Genomic DNA, 9,984 nt, shown 5'->3' with positions numbered 1-9,984 from the left:
AAGGCAGCAACAACGAGAATTCAGTCCGAAGCGAGAAGTCCGGCTTCGACGGGCGCCGCCATGTTTGTCGCCGCGCGGCGGAAATCCAGATGGTTGCTAGATTAGACTACCATCTCATACAGATGTGTTCCCACATCAATAAACTCTATTTTAAAATGTTCTACCGCACTTCTTGGCACCAAACCTGGCTAAACGGTAATTCGAGTGAAGAGCTATCGGTTGCAACAAAGAAAATATGACCGATAAAATTGAGTAGACTGACCCTTTAAGCACGGCCTTAACCCATTAGGGACCAAGAAAAATCTAACGTAACGATTTTCTTCTTTTTAGCACATAATGCTTCCTTATAAAAAAAAAATACTGAAATTGCTTCGCGATTGCTTCATTCGTTCCCAAGTTACACAGGTGGACTTTTTATAGTATGCTGGGTCTTCCCCATAGCATATGTGTCTACTTCGCTCCACTCATACTCGGCGGGAATTTTGTTATTATGTCCGTGATTTTTATGCACGGTGATATAGCAGTTCTTTCAGGCCCTCGTGAATCTTTTCTGGCTGTACTGGCACCGCAGTTATTCTAATTTGCGCGGGAACCTTTTTCCTTTTTAAAGAAGCATCAGACACAATTGTTCCAAAGTGTCTGCGAACTGCTGGTTGCTGCATGTCAAGGCGTAGGCAATGACGAGTAACGTTCATACCAAAGCAAACATAGTCAGCAGGCTCGTCTCTAGCAGCTTGGTACAATGTTAAGGCATTCCCAATTGCAAAGTTGAGCTCTCGTGTCAACAACCAACCCCACTTTTCGTACCTGATGCCGATGTATTAGCAGTTGACGGCTTGATCCTAAAGGTCGACACCTGCCAAACCATTGTTGTAAAAAGAGAGGTGTTTTGGCTTAAAAAAGTCCTGTTTTTTTGGGCTCTCTAGGCAACCCCCGCTTTACAAGACATGTAGGCTCAATGCTGTTACAGTTGCAGGCCATAATGACTAGACTGCTGTTCTTATACTTAAATAAACACACGTAACCTACATTACTGACGCAAGAGCCAATTTTTCCTGGCTGCTTCTATTTCGTTGCTTTCTTTGGGCCACGTGCACACTTCCTAAACCTGTTTTGGCGAGCCCGAAATTCCTGCCAACGAAGCGTCACTATAATGCCTTGACTGGTAAAAAAAATGGCCAAAAAGAGATGAAATGGTTACTAAGCGTTGAAATTACCTCAGACAATGACAGGACAACCCGCGCTTTCAAAAGTTTGCTTTCCGAACACAAGGGCTTTAACAGTAGGTGCGAAATGCATAACAGTAATCGTCTGCTCTGCAGAAAATTTATTTCTTATAGCCAAAACTTTATTGTAACCAATTAAAATCACACCATCGTCATATTCAGGATAGTTAGCGACAAGTACAGCAGTCTCCGAGGCCTCCCTGGACAAACAAAGTAGTTTTTTTGAAAAATTTCAAGGAACCATAACATCTATGACATGGAATAAATAGGCGCCGTTGTGCACACAGGAAGACCCAGCGCACTATAGAAAATACAGCAGTATATAATTCATCGTAGCGCAAAAAAGCCAAAGGTGCGGGACATTCAAAGCACACATTGTTTACTTTCGTCTTTCTTGCTGCTCTCTACTTGAAGCTAGCGTAATATGCGCATAAACGCGGTCGTGAATAAACTATAAACAAGCGACTACCGCTTTAGTTCAGGGGAAACAAACATCCTGAATACCCCCATGGAAAGGTGGCATACTGAAGAGAAGAAACGCCCCTGCGTAGTTTATTGGCGTCGACCAATTCCCAGGTGGCCAAAGCATGACCTACTTGAAAAGAAAAATTCAATGTCTGGTCTTAAAATTATAAAAAAATTCAGTGTACTTTAAAAGTAAGCTTGGCGCTAATGGTATATGGATATGACGCCTTAGCAGTGATGAGTTAATGCCCATGTGTGCGAAATGTTTATCAACTTTACATTAATGTGTTCTTGGGAGTTGTATACCAGTAATTCCGAAATGGTGTAGCGTGTAAGGAGGGCGCCACTGGCCTGGGATGACAGGTGCTGCCACCGGTGTGTCAATCGTGTGCGACCCAAGATGTACTTCCCCAGCAACCTCTTGCGATCAGCCACTAATTTCGTAGGGTGTCGTAGAGTGCCTGCCTGTGCAACGCTACGACACCCTACTACACCCTACTACACCTCAATTATTCAAAATTAATAAGATTTGCAACTTCTCCAATTCTATAACCGCTGTCTTCTGTTTCGCTTTTTGCGTCACGCCCTGCATCGGCGCGTTGTTTCAGTAGGAGATTTAAACCCCTTCAGTGGCATTAACAACGTCCACAGCTGCAACAGCCAAATCGTACAAGCTTTCAGCCTATAAATACCGTCGCCTCGGCTTATGCTCCAATTGAAAGAGAACAGACCACACCCCAGGTAAAGCCAGGCCTCATTCAGGGCGACTACACTGAGAATACACTATCGCTCATCTCAATTGTCATGAGTTGAACTGGATCAGCCTCGAACAGAACAATAGGCGCGGTTGGCTGTAAGAGAAATAATGAGGAATCGTCGAGACTCGGTGTGATGCATGAGAGAGTGACAGAAACAGCTGCGCTGTCATCCTCACCGCAAATAACAGCATCGCACAAACAATAAACAAGGATCATATTTATGATTCAGGAGCGTCGTAAAGATGTTTACGGTTAGGACAGACCTGATGATAGTTTTACTATCGTGATAATGCTTTGAAATCGTAACAGCTTCCAGACACAGCACTTGCAGTAAACAGCAACCGCTGTGAAAGCGATAATTCATCACCATCATCAGCCTGACTACTCCCGCTGCAGGACAAAGGTCTCTCCCATGTCTCTCCAATTAGCCCTGCCCTTCGCCAGTTGCGGCCACTGTATCCCCGCAAGCTTCTTAATCTCGTCCACCCACCTAACTTTCTGCCGCCCCCTGCAACGATTGCCTTCTCTTGGAATCCACTCCGTTACCCTTAAGGACCATCGGTTATCTTGCCATCGCATTACATGTTCTGTTCAAGCCCATCTCTTCCTCGATCTCGACTAGGACGTAATTAACCCGGGTTTGTTTCCTCATCCACTCTGCTTGCTTCCGATCTCTTTATATTACGTCTATCATTTTCTTTCCATAGCTCGCTGCGTTGTCCTTAACTTAGGCTGAGCCCTCTTTGTTAGCCTCCACATTTCGGCCCCATAGGTGAGCACCGGTAAGATACAGCTGTTGTGGATATTGGGGGATATTGAGGGATATTGGCAAACTGCCATTGATTATCTGAAAGAATCTATCATATGCGCTCCACCTCATTCTTATTCTTCTAGTTATTTCCCTCTCATGATCCGGATCTGCGGTCACTACCTGCCCTAAGTAGACGCATTTTCTTGCAACTTCCAGCACCTTGCTACCAAATGCGAACTGCTGTTCCCTTGCCAGACTTTTGAGCATTGCTATGGTTTTCAGCATGTTAATTTTTATCCCCACCGTTCTGCTCTGCCTTTCTAGCCCATTGATCACGCTTTGCAGTAAAGCGATGATTACTTCATTGTTATTGCACCAGATTTGTGCTCGATATTTTAGAGTGTGTGTTGTCACCTCCTCATCCAATAGCATGTTGTCTCGCGAATCTGCTCACAACAAAGGCGATAAAGTAAAGGAAATGGCCCAGCTTTTATTCACCGACGCCCGACGCAATAGGAAAATCTCGACGTTCAATGGCAACGGACGATATCAAGCGTCTAGAACAAAGAGAATGAAAAGATAACAGAGAAAATCTGAAAAACTGAGCTGACGTATCAGACGCAAACCATCTGTCGTTTCGGTCGGGGCGCTACGCGAGCGCTTGGTATTTCAGGTAAGCTAAATGTTTGAGCAAACTATCGAACGTTTTGGGCCCACTGAACTTTGTTGCATAAGTGCGACATTTGTTGCAGACGCGCAGCATTTTCCACTTTGCGAGGCCATAAAGTATTGCGCCAATAGCTGGTAGTTTCTCGGGGTTTAAAAGGCCATGCAATGACGCAATCCTAGTAGTAGTAGTAGTAGTAGAAGACCTTTATTCGACTTTTATTCGAGCATGTCGACCGCCTGGGCGACCAGAAGTCGTTGTTCTTCCTCCCCTTCAGCGCCAAGCCAGTCGAGCCAGGTGGTGATGGATAGAGAAGGTGGGGGTAGGAACCGGACTGCTGAGCAGCCAGGCAATAGAGGAGGCAATGGGCCAGGTCCGCATAGATACAGGGGCAGTTGGACAGGAAGGGTCCGATCGATAGCGATAGACAAAGAGGCGGGACGGGGTGATGACTGCATTCATTTGGATGTGCCGAAGAATGCGAGCCTCCGGCACCGTGAGTGATGGATGAGGGGGGGGGGGGGGGGGGGGGGGGGTAAAGGCGTTTGTCGAGACGGAGCTCGAGGCAGACCTTATTTATGGTGCGGCGAAGGGGGAGTCTCCCACTGTCCTCCGAGGGCTTGGGCCAGAGGGTCAACGGTGCCCGGAAATGTGTTCCGCGAGCTGATGGGCCAACTCATTGCCGTCAATCCCTGAATGCCCAGGGACCCAGCTGAGGAAAACGAAGGAAGGCTGCAGTGCGGAGACCACTCGTTCGACCGCCTGTTGGAAAGAAGGGGTTAGGGTGCGTTTTTGTATGTGGTGTATAGCGGCTTGCGAGTCTGAATAGACTGCGTACTCTTGAAGACAGGGAAGGAGGGAAAATGAGTGGAGGGCATGCGCAATGGCGAGGACCTCGAGGGACAATGCGTCCGGAGGGCGTTGATACGGCCGGCTGGTATGGATTTCATGCTGTGAAGCACTAATCTGTAGAAGGATCATAATGCCTGCAGGATAAAAGAGTGTCCGCTCTCAAAAATGTTACCTACAAAGTCACGGGACTGAAGTCGCATCTAGATTGCGGCCGCCTGACGTGAGAATGATAGAGGGGGAAGGCGAGTGAGCTGTCGCTTCCATTTGTTCACCTTAGCTGAGACCAATAATTCTAACTTCTTATTCTTCGCTCACATCACCATTATCTTGTCCTTAACGAGGTGTAGACTTTGCAGTAACTTTAGGGGTCTTCTTAGGAACAGCATTTAGAAAAGCGCAATGAAAAAGGCGTGTTAGGGGACTGAAACATTTATAAAGAGGCAGCTGCGCTATTTGCTGTGAATGTTGCCACCTGCGCCAAACATTAGAGCGAAAGTTCATCTGTATGAATACAATCAATAATACAGCTTAGTTCGCTGTCGTAATATTCTACGGTAATAATTGCGCACCCGCTCAAAACCTCAGGTGGCATATCTTTGGTGACTTCTTTATAGTTATAGTAAAGGTTCAAGTTTCATGGGCTGGAGGAAAACAAGTGCACTGTTTTTGCATAGAGGTAAATGAAAGGCAGAATTCAGTATCTGTGTTTCTAGCGGTCACATCGTGCTATATGCACTTCGCTCTGCAGTTTTCTTTCTATGCAGCAATTCACCATTGAAGCCGAAACAAAGCTGAAAAATTGCGAGGACACTGTTAACTAGAGTATTGAGACGCGGAAGCCGAGGACACTATGACGTGACGACTTCCGGTGGATGTGACGTCACACCGTTCCCGTGGCTATATCGATACCCAAATTATATTTATTTCGGTGATCTTAAGTGTTAATTACGCCTAATTACACATTTTTTCATCTAATTTGACACAAATCCGACGTTTTTCTGTCCATTCTGTGACATTTTTCACTATGCCGTTACGACTTCCGGTGGATGTGACGTCACACCGTTCCCGTGGCTGTTTCGACGTCCGTGCTATTTCGACGCAAGCTCGACATTTTTGCCTATAATTAATTAATTAATCTATAGTCATCAAACTTTGCTTCTAGGTTCATTTCTTCCTTTTCTATTTGAAGCAGCCACTCGTTTTCTCTCTTGGTTTTTAGTTCCCGAGTACACACGAGTGGAACGCTGCCAAAGGTGTGACACCCTCTGCTAACGGATGGCAGTATGAGCGATTAAAGGCTTTCGTCTTAAAATTTGGACAAGTTGGTTCTGCATCTTAGTTTTCTGCGCACTACTGCATGACAGTACTGACGATGACACAAAGAAACAGACGAGCACACGTACAGCGGATTACTTACTGTATGTGTACATACTTTACTATCGGGGACAAAACTCTGCAGGACGCGGGTTCTTGGAAAAACGTTTAAGGTAGCTCTACCTCGCTACCAGTCGCCTGCTATTGTATGAAGGTATTAAAGGCCTAAGTGCTCCTTCTTCTGCTAACGATGTCAGGCGACTGGGTAGCGAAGTGCAGCGACAATGAACGTTTTTCCTAGAACTTGCATCCCGCAAACTTTTGTCTTCGGTAGTACATGTATATATGTCGGTACTTTTGACAGAGCGTTTAAACGGCTGTCATGTAGCTAGTCTACTATAACGATTGCAGTGTCACGTTTTAATAATAGTAGTTTAAAAATTCTGATGCAATTTCGAGGTACCGTGTTCTTGGCACTTCATCTAGCGCACAGGTTAAATAAATTTCAGGTGGTGGCTTACATGATTACACACTTTTGAAATAGGGATGCCCAAAAGCTTAAATACGTATGTATGACGGAACTCGACAGTCACTGAAACCATCCCAATCATAGGTTTTTATTTTATTTTCTAGTTTTAAGAGCCCATTAATAGGAAATAAGTTAGATCATTTATAGCCAAAATGTAGTTGTTTGGAAAGGAGGAGAAAAACAATCGTATGCCGCCGGTGGGATCCGAAACCACGACCTTCAAATTTCCCGTAGTATTTTCTGCCTACTGAGCTGCCTAATCGGCTGTCAAATGTTCTCTTTTCGTAGGTATTTATGTTGCGTATAACTACACCTTGACAGTGTTGGCAGACGTAGTGCGTCCTTTAACATCGCGAATGCCACGTGGAACGTCAGCGAACAATGACGGCGGAAGCTGTGCGAGAGCTCTGTTATGCTACCTGTGGCATCAAGTCCGCCAGAACCGAGGCCATCGTTAAGCAACTGAGCGACAAGGAAAAAGAATCATTTACCTTTCAGCAATATATAATTGCACAATTATTTTACCATTAATTAACACCCCAAAACTAAAAAATTCGCTGTGGCTTAGCTTGGTTAAGCCCGGTAATTGCGAAAGCAATACCCGTACCTACGCCATGGTTCAGCTGGTAGTGTAGCTGGTGGTGGTGCTTGTGGTTAGACTTGTGGTGATGCATCGGTTATACAATTCAATCCAAACCAATCCAATCCAGACCAATCTCATCCAATCCAATCCAATCTATTCCAATGCAATCCAATCCAATTCAATCCACTCTACTCCAATCCAATCTAATCCACTCCTATCCAATCCATTCCAATGTAATCTACTCTAATCTATTGTAATCTAATCTAATCTAATCCAATCCAATCCAGTCCAGTCCAATCCAATCTAATCTAATCCAATCTAATGCAATCAAGGTCAAATGAAGGTCAATGGTGGTCACCGCCGCGGCACGATGGTGGTCACCGCCGCGGCACGGCAGGCACGGCAAAGGCGTGAAAGTGCAAGTAGTATTGCTTTCGCAATAAAAGAAACAACCATTCCCTTATGCTTTTCTTGTTTGTGGTGACTGTTGGCGCCATTCATATGAGTATTGTAACGAGTCCCTCATTTCCCTACTCTTGTCCGCTCAAAGCTCAGATTAGCTAGTCGGAGAACGCCGGCTGCAAAACGTCGCAAGTTGCGGTGAAACTGGCCTCGGGCGCCGGACTCGCTATATGATGTCGTGAAAACGACCTAAATGTACGCCGACCACCTATGTGTCTAGCTGTACATTGATCAAGAGAACCTAAGGACATCCGCGCATTTTCACATGGCTGCCTCGGACACGCTAGCATTGACGATTAAACGGGTAAAAAGAGCAGAAAACGGTTCACAGGCTAAAGTGACCTACATGCATTACGCTAAGTTGACTATGATTAGGTGCTTACGTAACAAATGAAAGCTGCTTTGGACCTCAAGGTTCTCATCGTCGATAATTTTTGTACGATACTTGACGCGATTCTCCGCCCATATATTGGTGTCTGATTATTCCTTCACCCGATCGTTAACTACAACTGAAAAGTTGGAGTGGTAGAACACTATTCATACGCACCAAATGAAACATCAGCAGGTGGGGTAGGCCTAAGTATATTATTTAGGAATACAAACGCCCGCCAAAAGTTACGAAATGTCATAAACAAGAGAGAGTTCAGTAGTTGAGAAGGATTATTGGCATGTTTGTCAGAGGATGGTGGGCAACAAGTTCAAACTTCATAAAAGAATGCCCTAAGAACGTCACCGTTCATACTAACAATACAGTAACATGCCGGAGTTTTGTAAATTGAAACAGCGAAATATCATATCAAACTTTTTCATTTAAGCCATTAGAAACGTCTAAACTGTTAGATTCGAGGCGAGTGTAGACATCAGAAGAGACGATATTTCCAAACGGCTGCACTATTCTCAGTCCAGTAATCTCGATGGGTAGTTTCCAGGTCAGTTTCAATCACAAAATGCAGGTGTAAAAACAAGCTGCGGTCTCTCGCAATCTGCTAGCTGGCAGTTGGCAGTTTGTATAAAATGCTATAGTATGTAATGTATTCATTTATAATAGATGCTTCCAGTACCTAAAGCGGTTAGCATATCAAGGTCTAATAAACTTATTCCAGTACCTTTAGCAGGGTTAATCACTGCATCCATTAAATCGCACCCTGCGAAAGAAGTTCCGCGATGAGTGGATCAAAGGGCGTGGCATTGCATGGTAGGTTAAGCGGTTTACCTGCCTAAGCGAAACCAGTCGAGGAGAACTAGTTGCAAGTTATTAAATGATGACGACCCAACGCCTGCTGTAGTGCGGACGTAAACACGGTGACAAAGTCGGCAGTTTAGCGATTAAACTGTGGTACAAAAAAAGTAATTTATAGTTTAAAGGGTCAGTCTACTCACCGAGATGAGTGTATAAATAATGGCATATTCTGGTAGTTGGCACCCTATAACATCAATAACGAGGGGTCTGCGCCAGGTTTAGGCAGGAATTTATATTTTATTTCGGCGTTAAAAGTCCTGTAAAAAAGCATGGTGGCGACCCCAAACGTTCATTTTGTTCAAGCAGGTGGTAGTCTTTTTTTGTAGAAGCATAAGTGAATATACTACGTACCGTTTGTATGTCCCAATGTCAGAGAAACGTACGTTTTGTTCTAGTAAACTGCAGAAGGCGTACCGCTCGCTTTTTCTGTAAATCACATGAATATTTATAGTTACACGTACGCAAAACGCAGGCACATTCCCACTTTTAGTTCAGCGTATGCTAGTAGAGACGCAAAAACAAACTCAGCCTATAGTGGCGCCATCTGGTCGTCAGGACGGGAACCATTGCTGTAAACAAACCGACTCTCCACTTAAGCCTAGGAGCGGCAGAATCGTCACTCTAATTATTAAAATAAAGCAAATTTATCTCTTATATGTTTTCTTATAGGCGAGATGAGACGAAGCGAAAGACAGGCGCCCCATTTATGGCCAGTGAACACACTGAAAAAGGCAGCAACAACGAGAATTCAGTCCGAAGCGAGAAGTCCGGCTTCCACGGGCGCCGCCATGTTTGTCGCCGCGCGGCGGAAATCCAGATGGTTGCCAGATGAGACTACCATCTCATACAGATGTGTTCCCACATTAATAAATTCTATTTTAAAATGTTCTACTGCACTCCTTGGCACCACAGCTGGCTAAACGGTAATTTGAGTAAAGAGTTATCGGTTGCCGCAAAGCAAATATTGTAGTCGACACAACAAACGTCCAGATAAAACAAATAAATGGGCAGGTTTATTAGCCTGCGAAGGTTACATAAGAACACAGAAAAGACGGAGCACAGCACGCATGTCCTTTTCCGCAAGCGAGTTCTAACGGCACTGCTCGTGTCCCTCTCTCCGACCGGATGTCGAGGGGG

Source organism: Amblyomma mixtum, chromosome 9 (genome assembly GCF_055824585.1).
Source record: "Amblyomma mixtum isolate Tamu chromosome 9, ASM5582458v1, whole genome shotgun sequence".
Classification (NCBI taxonomy): domain Eukaryota; kingdom Metazoa; phylum Arthropoda; class Arachnida; order Ixodida; family Ixodidae; genus Amblyomma; species Amblyomma mixtum.
The sequence above is the reverse complement of the archived record's forward strand: the minus strand, read 5'-3'. Positions refer to the sequence as shown.